Source organism: Lutra lutra, chromosome 6, assembly GCF_902655055.1.
Source record: "Lutra lutra chromosome 6, mLutLut1.2, whole genome shotgun sequence".
NCBI classification, from domain to species: Eukaryota; Metazoa; Chordata; class Mammalia; order Carnivora; family Mustelidae; genus Lutra; species Lutra lutra.
The window spans coordinates 138,034,909-138,050,137 of NC_062283.1; the positions used below are offsets into that span (position 1 = coordinate 138,034,909).

The 15,229-nt window shown below is 42.0% G+C and overlaps 1 protein-coding gene across 2 annotated transcripts in view; it reads left to right on the plus strand.

Annotated features, from left to right (window-relative positions):
* PLEKHG1 (pleckstrin homology and RhoGEF domain containing G1) overlaps window positions 1–15,229 on the plus strand; it is a 218,103-nt gene that overhangs the window by 57,216 nt on the left and 145,658 nt on the right. The window lies entirely within an intron of this gene.

Consider the following 15,229-nt stretch of genomic DNA (forward strand, 5'->3'; position numbering starts at 1 on the left):
TTTCGCCTAACTTATGATAGAATGCTGAGTAGCTTAAAAATCAAAAGCGTGATGGCACCTGGGTAGCTCAGTAGGTTAATTGTCCCCGACTCTTGACTTCAGCCCAGGTCTTGTTCTTAGAGTTGTGAGTTCAAGCCCTGTGTTGGGCTCCATGCTGGGTGTGGAACTTACTTTAAAAAAAAGAAAAAATCAGGAGTCTGTGGTCCTGAGCTGACTTACTTGTTAGGCATAGTGCCCAGGATCCATGATATTTTTAAAGGCCCATGAAAATGTTTTAATCATGGGCACCTGGGTGGCTCAGTGGGTTAAAGCCTCTGCCTTCGGCGCAAGTCATGATCTCAGGGTCCTGGGCTCGAGTTCTGCATCAGGCTCTCTGCTCAGCAGGGAACCTGCTTCTCCACTTCTCTCTCTCTCTGCCTGCCTCTCTGCCTACTTGTGGTCTCTCTCTGTCAAATAAATAAACTCTTAAATAAAAAAAAGAAAATGTTTTAATTTTAATTTCTTTTAAAAAAGCAAGGGATAAGTGAATATGATAGTGAGTATATGATAATGGGGCTCAGCCTGGTTGATGTTTTTCTTTATAACAATGCAGTCATAAAATGCAATTTTGGGTCTTTTTTACTAAGGAAGGGCCTAAAGTGCCCACAAAAGTCTGAGTCACAGCCAGGCACCCTCTATGTACATGACATTCAGTCATTTGAATGCTTTTTTTTTTCCTTTGGAAGAGAAGTAATTATCAATTTTTAGAAATGATTGTCTTCTCTGTGAATGAGCCCATGGAGTTGTCTGGCTATCAGAGAGAGACACCATTCTAGCTACAAAAAAAAAAAAGTAACATCTTGTTAGGTCGAGTAGCTGTGATTTTTTGCACCATTTTTCTAGAGTAAAATAAATAATTTTTCCCTCAAGAGTTCCGTTGATATCTATTTGCTTTGTAATAGGATACAGAAAAATAAGGGAAGGGAAAGCAAGACTTGACTCAGGCTTCTTTTGTCCATTTCGGACAAGTGTTTTTGCCAGGGGTGGGAGGGCTGGTGTGTGTTCATGAGAACAGTGGCTCTCCCTGCCTCCTTACTGCTGTGGGAGTCTAGAATTTTAGTTCTTCCCTAGTTGCTGATCTCTATTACTGAGTATACAACATTTTCAAATACCATGACAGATCTGGTTTTGTTTGTGTCTGAAGTCATGATCTGATTCTGAAGAAAATATTTGTTAGCCTTCAACAGTACTGACTATATAGATTGTGTCCAGACTATCTTCTGAAAGTCACTTGTTGATTTAAAGTAAGTGTGTTGCATGTCTCAAGAACTTTTTTCAAACTAGGTACTCACTCAAAGATAAGCTCCCTGACAGCTAGGACTTTGTCTGTTTGATCGTTGCTATATACTCTAGAAAAAGCCAGACATAAGAGAAGCTCAAATATTTGCTCAAAGAATGAAAGAGCTAATGTTCTCCTTTAGAAAAGCCATGTTGTACCTCAGAAGTATGCTGAAATTGCTTTGGTGTCTAATTGAGCTGCTAACCCTCCACTCCTCAGACTGGCAAGTGTCTGGGCACGCACACAAACATGTACATAGCACATTAATATAAAATTGTAATCTACCAGACCGTCACCCGCTAACCATAGGTAAGAGCTGTCCTCTCGAGATTAACAAGCCAGTATATGCCACTGGCTGCCACTTAAACACATGAAGCTAGATGAGTAAAAGAATCCTAGAGAAAGGTGCTCCTCTCCCCAGCTGTTGAAAACATAAGTCTAAGGTTATAAACAGAAGGAATCAACCGACTCTAATTCATAGTACTTGGTTAGATGGTCCTAGTTTATTGAAAAATCAGAGGAGTATGGGTCTATTTCACAGGGTTTGTTGACCGCAGGGAAACTGCAATGTGTTATTTTTCTGTTGATGTGACATGAGTGTGTGTGTCAGAGAGAGAAATTCAGTGTCAAGACTACACTGTAAAGTTACCCCCCCCCCAAATATACGCATACACACACACACCCACATGTACGTAACTTTTTTCTGAATAAACTTGTCTCTGCATTTCATTCTCTGCGCCTTCTTGCCCAGGGTTTCACCCGCCCTCTGATGCAAGTGGGGGGGGGGGGCAGAGCTGCTGCGAGGCATGCCCAGGGACCAGGACAGTGGGGTGGTTTTTGGTGGAGATACCAAAGACCTGACATGGGAGATCTCCCCTGCCAGGCTCGCCATTACCTAGCATTGCTGTGAGGGTGCCTTTGGGACCCGCTATGTGGCCGTGCTCTTCCCGGGTGGGTGAGCAGCTCTCCTGTCCAGCATCCCCATCAGAACATTCTACCTGCCCTCCCAGGAGGCACGCACATCGACCCCAGGTCTGTAACTGTTTCTGTAGGACCTCAGAAGTGTCGATTGTTGAAGCTGAAGGCTTTCTAGGATTGAAATATCGGGCTTGTTACCCCAGGACCTACAAACAGTACAAGACGGGCATGCTCAGGGAGCGATCTGCTCTGCCTAGCCCTTCCATGTCCTGCCCATGTCCTTGCCACTGTGTACCCAAGGCCCAGTAAGTGTCTTACTCAGGGCCAATAGATTTGTGGGAAGACAGCTGATAGAAGGGTCATCAGTGGCTGCAGCATAAATGATTCACGTTGTGAGTATAGAACTCGTTGTCCTGAGCTAGACGGTGTTAATGATACACACATCCGACTCAACTCTTGGCACGTTGCTAGAGGACAGGGACTTAATGCAGTATGGGATCTTTAAAAAGTCACTGAGATGCTCTCCTTCCGTTTCTTCCATTGCAAAATCCCCTGAATCAGTGTCAGGAAAATGATTTTTTAATGCATAATCGAAGATTAAATGTGTTATTGCTAAATATAGTGGTTACAAAAATATGGCACAAAATTACAGCACTCGGAAAGAGGTACCAATTGACTCTGCCCACAGAGTGGGCATCTCTCCCCCATTAAAAAATATCTTCTATTGAAGAATTCTCAAGGTTGCTTGCATTAAAGTGTGAATGTGCTTCACACTACCAAACTGCACACTTAAAGATTGTCAAGGTGGGAAATTGTACATTAGGCGTATTTTACCACAATCAAAAATTTAAAAATATTTTTTAAAAAGTATCTCCAGGAGTTTGCATAGTTTAAGCTGGTATAGAGATTAGACACCGTTTTAGGGGTGAGGGGAGGGTGGAGGAGGAAGACTTTCTCATTGTAGATCTTTCATTAGAGATGGTGGAAGGTGTGAGAGGCTCCCCAACCATTCTCAGGAAAAAAAGGGTATTAGTTAAAAAAAAAAAAGTACTTGTTTTCTCATGAAAGGATGACATTTGGAATGAGGAACAAGTTCCTCTTCCTGGCATTGAGAATTAGGGGATTCTTGGGTCAGTATGACCTCGATTTTGTAGAATTATGGGAATAGGTTCCTGTCAAAAATAAGGGGGGGGGGAGCGCCTGGGTGGCTCAGCGGATTAAAGCCTCTGCCTTCGGCTCAGGTCATGATCTCAGGGTCCTGGGATCGAGCCCCACATCGGGCTCTCTGCTCAGCAGGGAGCCTGCTTCCCTTCCTCTCTCTGCCTGCCTCTCTGCCTGCCTGTCATCTCTGTCTGTCAAATAAATAAATAAAATCTTTAAAAAAAAAAAAATAAGGAGGGGGTGGGAGGGCTCTGTGGTCAAGTAAGTTTGGGATTAAAGCGACGTTTATGAATTCCTTTTTCTGCAGAGCCTTTACCAGGCTGCTCTGAATCAGCTGTCTTCAACCAGGACGGGATGCAGGCAGGCTTTCTCAAACTTACTGAGGCATGGAATGTCTCCCCACAGCCCCCACCTGGCCTTAGGACTTTTAAATCTATTAATTGTGTTGTTCTGTGGAACATAATTTGGTAAATACAGATGTAAAGTCGAGTATGGGAACACGAACACAGAAATCAGTTATAGAAAGAAATACAGATGCAGGGTGCCTGGATGGCTCAGTCAGTAAGCATCTGCCTTCAGCTCAGGTCATGATCCCAAGGTCCGGAGATCGAGCCCCACCTGGGGCTCCCCGCTCAGCAGGGAGCCTGCTTCTCCCTCTCCTGCTCCCCCTGCTTGTGCTTTCTTGCTTACTCTCTGTGTCTGACAAATAAATAAATAAAATCTTTAAAAAAAAGAAAAAGAAAAGAAAAAGAAATATAGATGAACTGAAGTCATAACTGTGACCTGTGTCTGTGGGAGGAGCTAGGAGAGGGGACATTTCTGGAGCACAAGGCCTGCACCACAGCTCTGTACACACCACCTGCCTGTCCAGTAACTGAGCCAGACCTTGGGTGTGCTCAGTAGGGATCCCTCCTCACCTTCTGCTCTCCCCTCAGAGTGACCTGAATGTCCCAAGCATAAAACTTGCGGGGCATCTTGAAGCATTTAGCTAAGCACTGGCCCGTGGTTCGGCAAAGATGACATTCAGTCATCTGAAAGTCTAATGTGGAAGAAAGTTTCCTTAGATCTTTCAGTATTAAATGACCACCAGTCTAATAAGACTTGATAGATCCTAAAGGACTCCTTATGTAACACATTATTGGAAGTAGCATACAGTGACTTCGCCGAAGTTATAAGTGATACCTTGCTGAAAGGGACCTGTGTCCTGGTGATCATTTCATAAATGAGTGCCTACTTTGTATGAAGATGCCACATATAAGACGATGAGCATTGTGAGGGCTGGCAAGGCAAGAAGACAAGGCTTCTGCCCTTGGAGAAGTTATAAAGTGAGGCAGAGAGGGGAAGGCATGTCTAACAAATAATCTTTCTGTGAAGCAACATGTGATAAACACTGGTATCAGAAATGTATTATACCCAAGAGGTTAGAAATGTGATCCAAAGAGATGTCCTTCCCTTATAAAGCATTCGCTTGTGTATGTTCTGTGCCTTTGAAAATGGTGCTTATTTGTTGTTGTTTGGGTAAGAAGTTCTTAATTAAAATTGTTTTCGTTGTTATTCAGATCATCAGGATTCTCCCTTTTTTGCTACTGGGCCCATCATTTTCCGAGAGAGCTGTTCTAGAATTCTCACTGTGTTAGTGGGTTGTTGGTTTTTCCTTTGAACTCGATCAGTTTTTCCTTTATATATTTCAAAGCTCTGCTTCGATATATTAAGCCTCCTAAGTTATTTACTTGTTGTATAGGTAGGTGCAGGTCACTGTTGTATTTTAGAAAGCAGATAGACTGTCAGATCCCCAAGAAGTCTGGGGTCACGGAGGATTATGGGAGGTTTCATGTTCTTAACATCTGCAGCCGATGATGAACCTCAGCCAGGCCTGCCAGAGGCTTGCCTAGGGACCATCTAATAGGCACGAAAAAGCTGTCACATAAAATGTCAAAAGAACCAGATGCACTCAGTAGTGCCAGATCCGCTTTCAGCAGCTGGAGATAATGAATCCAGTGTCTGGAACAGACAACTCGTTTTCGAATTTGAGAACCTTGCAGAAGCACTGGGCCAGGCTTGCCTAGCGTAAGAAGTCAGTAAAAACAGAATTATCCACCATGACTGGCGGGAATCAAGGCCCGCATTCCTGGGGACTGCATGATGCCACCAACTCCCCTCCACCTCGGACTCCGCCCCTTTCATCTGGTCTCATTCCAGACCCCAGCCATCTCTACTGCAGTTGCGTTTTCCAAGATACACGCCCTGCTAGAAATGTGGGTTTTATTGTCTTTCCCTACCATGTCTTTCCCCACCGTCTACGCCATCTGGAAAGCTTGTTCTGGAGGAAGATTACATTCATGATAAAGACTTTTGAAAGTGAAGCTGGGTATTAAAGCAGTTATTGTGTTTTAAAATTGAAAGACACGGAGTTGAAATTGATCTGAAGTCCTGTGTTAAGTAGAGTATTTTCTTTTAATATTCTTTGTCTCAAAAAAAAAAAAAAAGTGGGGTCTGGTTTCTTAAAACATTATAGCTTCATATATGTTCCTTTGATTTCTAAAGAATGGGCATTCAAAGAAAAACAGTTGAGCAAACTCACAGGTCTTCAGAAATGGAGTAGTAGAACAACCAGGCTCTTGGGCAAATGACTGCCATGTCCTATTTCCTGCTTTCCTGTTCTTCCTAAGCCCTCTGCCTTAGTTCTAACTCTTCTCTGGGTGTTTTCAATGGGGGATCTCCCAGTCACCTTCCTAAAGCTAACTCCTAACTCCTACTTGAGGAAATAAAGATATTTTTGTGTAGGCTTTTCATTTTAAATGCATGTTCAACGTTTCTTTCCCTCCTTCTCCCCACTCCCCACCCCAAGCCCCCATATCTTTGGTCACCAAATCTCACAAAATTTACCTCACCATCTATTCATCCTTTCTTTCCCACTTCCACAGCCTTCATAAAGGGGAAAAAAAGTGAACACTTGACCATTTACCACACGCGACACAGTGCAGTTGACCCTTGAACAACACGGGTTTGAACAACATGGGTTTGAACTACATGGGTCCACTTACACACAGGTTTTTTTCAATAGGTACAGGACACCACTGTAAACATATTTGCCTTATGATTGTCTTAATAAGATTTTCTTTTCCCTAGCTCACCTTATTGTAAAAATAGGGTTTTTGGCTCTTTCAGTGCTTCATGCACCCTTTAATCCATGCCCCCATGACTCGACTGCACTAAAAAGCCTGAAGAAGACTTTACTATAGGAATAATGTATATAACATATGTACAAAATATGTGTTATTTGACAGTTTATGTTATCCATAAGGCTTCTGGGAAATAACAGGCTATTGGTAGTTAAGTTTTGGGGGGAGTCAAAAGTGATAAGCTGATTTTAACAGCTTGGGGAGGGGGCCAGTGCCCTTGCCACCCACATTGTTCAAGGGTCAACTGTGTATATTTTTTCTTAATTCTTTTAGCCTTGTGCAAGTTATTATCATAAGTTGGACTTCACATGTTAGGAGACAGAAGCTCTCAGAAATTTAAGTCATTGCCCAAAGCCACAAATTTAGGAATTTTGGAAACAGGACAAATTGTAAATACCCTGATACAAGGCCAAGTCCAGTATCTTCTTGGTTGCTATGAAATGTGAAATGCCACCCAACAGCCCAGCCATGCCATGTGCATCTGTGTTGCCACATCGGGGCAGAAGGACCAGATTCTCTTTCTCTCTCATTTTTCTGAACTGGCGAGCCTCCTACTCCTTCTCCCTACCAGCCTGACCCGCCCAACATGCTGGGTTAATTATGTCAGGTGTCGGGTCTAAAATTCACAATGACATGTTGCTTGCTCTGTAACATCTGACCTTTTTTTTTTTTTCCCCATCTTAAAAAGTCACCTGTTCTAGAAAAATGTATTTTGTTCCACCCAGAACTCTCTCTGCTCCTGGGAGTTGGTTTGCAAGAAACACAGAGGGCTCTGGATCAGCAGGACCTGGGGGTATGTCTCTGCTCGCCTCTTCCCTCGGACCTTGAGCAAATGTTTTGCTATCCTTATCTGTAAAATCATGGCAATAAACTCACTTTAGTTTCATTTTGAGTCTAGAGAGTGCATGTTCAATGCCAACTGTAGTGAGAGCCTGGCCCTTGGCAGGCTCTCAAATAGAGCTGGAAGGTAGTAGCAGTAATACTATTATCTGGACCTTATCTATCCTTTTAAAATTCCTTCTCCTTTTTAAATTACTCTGACCTGATTTTATCTTTCTGCTCCTCAAAGCTACTATATGTATCAATTAGACTCTGAACAATGCATTTAGCAATTTTAATTATGTGACGCTGCTTTGTGATCTTAAAAATCTGTCTTGAAATGCCTTCTTCGGCATTTAATTCCTGCTCTAATGGACTGAGGTCATTCAAAGGCAGAACTCGGTCTTACACGTGGTACATAGCCTGGTCCCTGACATGTAACTATTCACAAACTTTTTTGACTCAAAATTAAGAAATTTCACATATATTCATAAGAAATTACTAAGCTGGGTTAGTTTTAAATACAGAGATATTTAAAAGCAGGTCAATGCCTCTGTTTTACATGATGAACCCAAATTTATTTGTCTGTAGTTCTGAATGTGAAGATGATCTCAGGATAAAGTTTAAAACTCTAAGCCATTTTACTATCTAATATTTCTGATAAAACTACCTTTTAAACCCTTAAAACCTGGATGTATATGTGGTCATTTGTGTTTCTTGGAATAACTCCAAATTAGAAAATATTCTAGTTTTCCCCATAAATGTTATTTTCCGGGCTTAATCTTTTTTTTTTTTTCCTTAGGCGCACCTCCACCTTTCTTCTTTCCCTCTTGAGTCCAGATCACTTTTTCTCCCCTCCCCCAACCAGATTTTCCCTGGGGAAAGTCTAGTGGGAAGGACCATTCTGTTCTTTATGCCTAAGGAGGAGTCTTAGAGATGAAAATCTGGTGGCCCTTTCAAACTGAAGGGACAGCTTGGTTAATTATGGGCTTTTTAGCATCACTGAATCACCTTAAATTCAGAGCAGGTTTTTACAACTCCATACTTTATCATTTTAACTGGAGGATTGGGGGCACCTCTCTAGACAACCTAAGGACTGGTGAAAGAAAAATCATTTGAAACAAGACATAGACAATATATGTGTTCCATCCTAACATCCCAGTGCCATTGCACAAAGATGATTTCCAAACAAGATATATATTACTAATTTGAGTGATCTTTTGCCTACATAGAAAAAGTTATTTGTTGAAATATTTATTTAAGGTTGGGGCGCCTGGGTGTCTCAGTCGGTTGGGCGGCCAACTCTTGGCTTCAGCTCAGGTCATGATCTTAGGATCCTGGAATCGAGCTCCGCATCAGGCTCCGTGCTCAGTGTAGTGTCTGACTGAGATTCTCTTTCTCCCTCTCCCAACCCTTCCCTGCTCATGCTCTCGCATTCTCTCTCTCTCAAATAAATAAATACAATCTTTAAAAATATTTTTTTTAAGGCAAAAAAAAAGTCTCCTTAGTCTGCCAGGTCTAAAGTTGTAAAATTGAACAGTGTGAAATCCTTTGGAAAAGCCCTCCCTGGGGAAATGGCCTTCTGCCTTCTTGGGTTGAGGAGTGGGGTAAAGAGTTGGAAACTACTCCCCCAGTGTGGAGGTGGGTCATCTCCTCAGAAGCCTGGCTTGGTGAGTGATTCCTTTCGTCTGTGCCCTTGGTCTCAAAGGCTGCTTGTGAGGCGAAGCTGAGAAAGCCTCAGAGGGAACAGAGGCATGGACTGGCTCGCCCGTACCACTATCGGGATCTAGCAAGATCCCCCTCTTGGCAAAATGCCCTTTCCCAAAAGCTTTTCAAAATTTCTGAAGAACATTTGAACATTCAAGACTAGGATTCTATAGGGAAAGACTGGGAACTAATAAGGATTCAGACAGTAAACTATGTATATACACAGCATATGTTATATGCAAGCAATCTTCAATTTAAGCCAGGGTTGTTTTCCACAAGTTCATTTGAAAAATATTTGGGAGTATATTTTGTCCTCATTAGACATAAAACTATGCCTAGGAAGTCCTCAAGCAGACAGAGCCTTGTTAACCCCTGCTGTTCCTGAAATGCAGTTAGGGCCATTTGGAGGACCACTTCCTGTTACCTATATTCTTCCCCACTGTTCCCGCAGACAACTGGAAGTCCGGTATTTGTAGACACACCTCACGTCCAGGAGAACTTCTCACCTAGAGGATGTGGCGTCCACATTTTGCACTAGGTCACGTATCTTGATATTAGAGTTTAGAGACAGGCATATGAGCTATAAAACCGTAGTGATACAGACATGAGTCATTGTGTATAAGAATGAATAAGGAGAACTTCAATAACACATCAGAGCCAGAACAGGAACACATTACAATTGTATAACACTTTTAAGTTTTATGCATCTGCATTTTATTCCGATTTTAATTTTGAAACTCTAAGACCCAGGCGTTCTCATTTATTCTGTAGCATGGGCTTAGGTGGAATGCATTGGAATGAGCAGTAAGATAGGGTCTTGCATGCTGAGAGGGGAGTGAACAGATGGTGAGGAAGGTGCCTGTTTGAGCCTCATGGGGGGTACTGTATGTATCATGGAAGAAGAAAGGAGAACAATACCTGTCGGAAGAATACATCCCTAGGGATTTGCTAGTCATGGGTGATGCAAGGTTGAAGGAAAGAAGAGAGAAGATAAAGAAATCTTTGCCTTTCCCTCCTCCTTTCAGCTTCTTGTCTTCCCAGTGTGGGTTACCCCCTGGCCTCCCAGGCATGTTCTTTCATAAAGACACAGATAACCTACAGTTGGATCCCACAATGAGGATTATTGTGTGTTAAAAAGCTTTTATGTGGCTTTTTGTATGGCTGGGACCCATATATACCATTAGAACCTGGAACGCATTTTCTTGTAGAAATAAACAACCATTTACCAGGAGTCTTTTGGAACGTGCTCCCTTTTAAATTGGTTCTGCCTATACGTGTACGGTTGAGTGAGCCTGAGGACAGAGTAGCAAAGCACTGGATTCTCATGGGAGATGGAGGGCTTCTCTCCTCTAGAACTCAATGAGCTGGTCTACCACTTGGTTCACCTCAAGACCAGTCTCAACTATGTATTTCTTAGGCATAAAATACAATTTCAAAAGTTTTCCATGTGATTTTTTTATGAACATGAGCTTTCCTATCTGAGAAACTTTAAACCCTTAAACGAGATGATTATGATGCTCATGGGGTCACTTACGAGTACAAAAAACAGATGGCAAGAAGGTTTGTTGACATGACCAGCTGACCTGCTGTGAGATATTGAACACATTAATTTATTTTTCTTCCTCCGTGATCGTTCTTCTGACCACCTTGAAAGACAGCCAAGAAAACTTTTTTCTCCTAATTATTTTCAACCACTTGTCAGCAGCTCATTCAGACTTACAATTAAACAAATCTTCTCTGCTGTGGGCACACCAATTTAAACATCAAATGTTTGCATTTACATTGCAGAGAGAGGATTAATTCTCTCTCCTGCCACCAGATTTTAGCCTGAAAGGCAAGTTATTCACTGTTGCTCACTCTTGTGTATGAGCAATTGTTGAGTAAGTGGATTAAATACTATGGTATCTTGATTCAGGAAAATGTGTTTCCCAAGTGAGCCACTTAGAGAAAATGATGAGCACTATGTATTCTAGATTTATAGCAAAGTGAAGACTTGCCTTCTCAAGAATTTTGATTTTAGTAGATCAGTGTATGTTCAGGGAGAAAATATGAGAGATATGTAAGGCATTTTCTTCCCTAACATTCAAAGCACATTCACATTTATTACATCTTCTGTCCCCCACGATCCCCAAGGTTTCATATTTTCCCTGGTTTACTAGTTTCATTGTTCTTTTCCCCCATTTGTTTTTCACTTTAAGAGATAAAACATTTTCAAATATGATGAAGACTCCAATTCAAATGTGCAAAAACAAAAAGAAATTACTAAACTATTCTTGTGGGAGGATGTCCTTTAAGGTTCATTGACTCAGTGACTTAGAAACTTTCTTGGCTTGCCATCTTTCTTGGCTTCTTTCTCTGGCAGGTTCCCCTAAATGATCACAAAATGGCTGCTCTACACAAATGGATTAGCAGATTCTCTTGTCCGTCTGCACCAGGAGAAAGAGAGGGGTCTCTCTCTAGCCATGGAATACAAGTCCCTTCTTCTAATCTGATGAGGCCTCTTACATCTCAGAGAGGACTAACTTTACTACAAATGCCATGACTTGATTGACTTAGATTAATTGGATCCACCAGTACAGCTGGGTATGGGATATGCTGCCCTTATACCATGTGACTGTGAATAGAAGAGTTGAAGAGGTAGATACCGCAACAAAACAAGGGGTTGTTGGGAAAGGAGAAGTATAGAGTAGATGTTGGGTAAGCAACCTACAGTGCCCATGAAAGTGTGGCTGTTGTACTTAATTGTTGCACTCTTATTTTCTAAATAAAACTTCACTCTGACTATAATCTCTCAACCTCTGGCTCTTAGCCCTTTGCAGATGATCCATTCTTCTATAAAGTTGCTCAAGTTATTTTTTGGGACCTTGGGGAAAGGGGAGAATGTCTCCTATTACAAACAATGTTAGAAGATGTCCTCATCTTCTGGTCTTGAGTTGCTGAGGTCTCCATGACTAGAAGGTGCCCACAGTCCAGCCAACCACACTGTCCAGAACTGCTCACACACAGAACCCACCTTGGGCCAACTGGTGCTTTGTTTTTTGGAACATATGCCAGAGTCATACTATATTCTCTGCAGAATTAGAGATGTTTCCTGTGTCTCATGGAGTTTTACGTGAAAATTATTCTGTTAGAAAATACTATCTGCTCTCCATTCCTCTCTCTTTAGGACTCAGAAGTAGACCATAGGGCCTCTCAGGCCTGAGGACAGGAGACCAATAACTGAGCTGCTGAGAGTGGTTTCTAGGCTTCTGGCTTGGACAGCTGGGTGGAACTAGGTTGCAAACAGGAGGGCAGGCTCCCTGTGCTATTCAGTGCCAAGGTTAAATCGGCCAGTGGAGGCAATTTCATTACCTATTTATCTCTTAGAATGTTATGTCCATGGGAAAATGTGTTCCAGACTCCAGACTCTAAGTCTGGGCTCAGAATGATTTAGAATGCAATCTGTTTATAGGTTGCAAGTTACTTAAATAAACTGTGGTCCTTTGTGCCACTGTCCCTGGGGGACAAAATTCTTCATTCTCCTCCTTTTCCAACAACATTAAGTCATTGGAAGAGAAAGTGGTAGGGGGAACTTTTTCTCTGCCTGTGTCAAGGCTTTAATGATTTGATGTAATAATTAATGTCAAGGCTAGGCACGGGGCCTTCTTCCTGCTGGATCGGGTTTTTCAATTCCTTAAAGGCAGCAGCACAGACCACTGGGGAAAGGCGGCTGTTTCTCTCAGCTAGGAAACAGATGGTAAAACCCCTAGCTGCTTCTGGCTTGTGTTTCTTCATTCCTTAAGGTTTGTGGAGCCAGGAGAGTCAGTGAAGGTAGCATGGGGAGCCCTACTCTGGAGCTCAGGTCCAGTTATGACCAAAGAAATTCGTCATCTCTAAACTCGGCCTCACTGGGCCTGCCTGCTGTTAATGGGACCTTGCTTCCACCTTTGGAGTGGAAATGGTTATCTGACAGATGATCTGATGGAAACCCTTCTTTCCACAGTGGAAATGCTCTTGTTTGAGCAAGAATTCCTCGTTTAAAGAAACAACAACAAAACATTGAACAGAGATGCATGATTTTTTTTTTCCTGAGTCTACCTTCACCCTGGCAGTACTCTGAGTAAAAGAGGCAAGTTATATAAATATGATGCAGGCAGAATGTGTTAGAAAGGTCAGATGTTCCACTCTCTGCCTTTGGGTGGAGTTGTGGTTGTCTGAAGTAAGCCAGTATTTCAGATTGGAATGTGGCCCAGAGAAGAGAGTTTAGGAACAGGGTAGACTTGGCCTTCCTCTCAGCAAGCTGAGGTCACCACTATCTACCACTGGCTCCCCCTTCAAGGGCTTCTACAGTCTGGCTCTGTCCAGCCATATCTCCGGTTACTTTCCTGTCCCGGATCCCTGTGCTAACTTGAGTCTGTTTGTCATCTTGCCCCATTCATGAAACATCCTTCTTCTCTGCCTCCAGATAACCCATGAGTCTAGTGTGTCTCTAGCACTCTGTGCTCACTTCAGCTGTGCTGGGTATTAATTTTAGATATCAAAAGACCTAGTCCTAAGTATCTCATGTTACTTATGAGAAAACTGAGGCCCAGAGAGAGTTGGCAATGCCACCAAACGCGGACAGAAAGTATGCGTCAAGAGAGTGAAGTGGAATCAAGATACCCGGTCTTCTAGCTTAGCGCAGTTGCCATCAGACCAAATGCGGATTCTTTATTTTCTTCACAAAGGGTGTGTGTGTGTGTGTGTGCGTGTGTGGTGTGTGTGTGCATGCACGCACACATGTGCTGTATTTTTAGATGTATTCACACATATACATATATACACACATATTTAAAGTGATGAGCAACAAGAAAGGTGAATTTTTTAAAAATTAGTGTTCTAGATTAGTCTGGAGCTGACGATGCCAACCCTTTCAATCTCACAATATAAAAACTGAGCCTATTTAAACATATATTAAGGCTGGGTTTGTATCACATTTGGTCACCTAACTACTAAGATTTCAAGTTTCTCATATCCCTAATTTTTTGATCACTAGCCTTTTAAAATATTGTATTGCTGCCGTATACCTTCTTAAAAGAACTTCCACACAGGACCTCACAGACACTCAGTCTCTGACTGAGGAAGGCTGCTTGCTTCTACTGTCCATTCAATTGAGTTTTGTGCTTTCAGCAAATTTACAAGGGACGGCATTATGTTGTCTTAAACAACACTAAAATGGGGTTTCTGCAGAATGGGTTTCTGTTTGCTACACAGAATCTAACGTTATAAAATATCTTGGGAAAGAGTAATTTGACATGCAGAACCAAGTGACAACCTCCAATAATAAAATTTTCCCTGTCTACAGCAATCTAGTTTTTCCTATTTGCAACAGATGTGTCTAAGCGATATGCTTCACTAATTCAAGCAGAAATACTTTCCTGCATTATAATTAGTGACTATCACATGGTTTTTCTTCTACAGCCTCTATTCTGCTTAGGAACTTTTAGAGAAAGTGAATTCAGAAGTACAGAAATTAATGGAGAAGTGAAAAGCAGCATCGACCCTCCCTTAGAACCAATGGTGTTATTGAATCCAGCAATAACAAGAAAAAATACTATCTTATTGTTATCGAGTGCTGCTTGTGAAAGGTTTCTCAGTCAGTGAGCAGGTATAAAAGGTTTCAAGACCTCCTGTCTATTGATGAGATGTGTGTCTAAAGAGACATAAAGAGCAGAGGTATTTGGAAAATTGACTTATATACAAAAGTGTCTAAAGTGCCTGTATACAAAGAGGTCTTTCTAGGAATATCAAAGATTGATTCTAAAAGTCTACCTGCTGTTTGTTTGGTTTTCTTTTAAGCTGATTTCTCTTGGGTGTGAGGGATTGTCTGTGAACTAGAAGCTCCTTGTGCCCACGCGTTACTGTGTCCTGGTGCCAACACATGGCCTGAATGATGACCGTGTTGCCATCTCTACCAGCCAAGAAAAGACATAGAGCATGGGCTGGCCTATCATAACTTTCCTAAAAAACATAACAAAAAGAATTACCACAGAAACACAAAACAATCACAATACCTTCTAAACCAAATGCAAAATGATTGGGTTCTTTACGACTCCCTCAGATATTTTCAGCCTCTCCATAGCCTAGTTCGAAAGAAAGAATTATG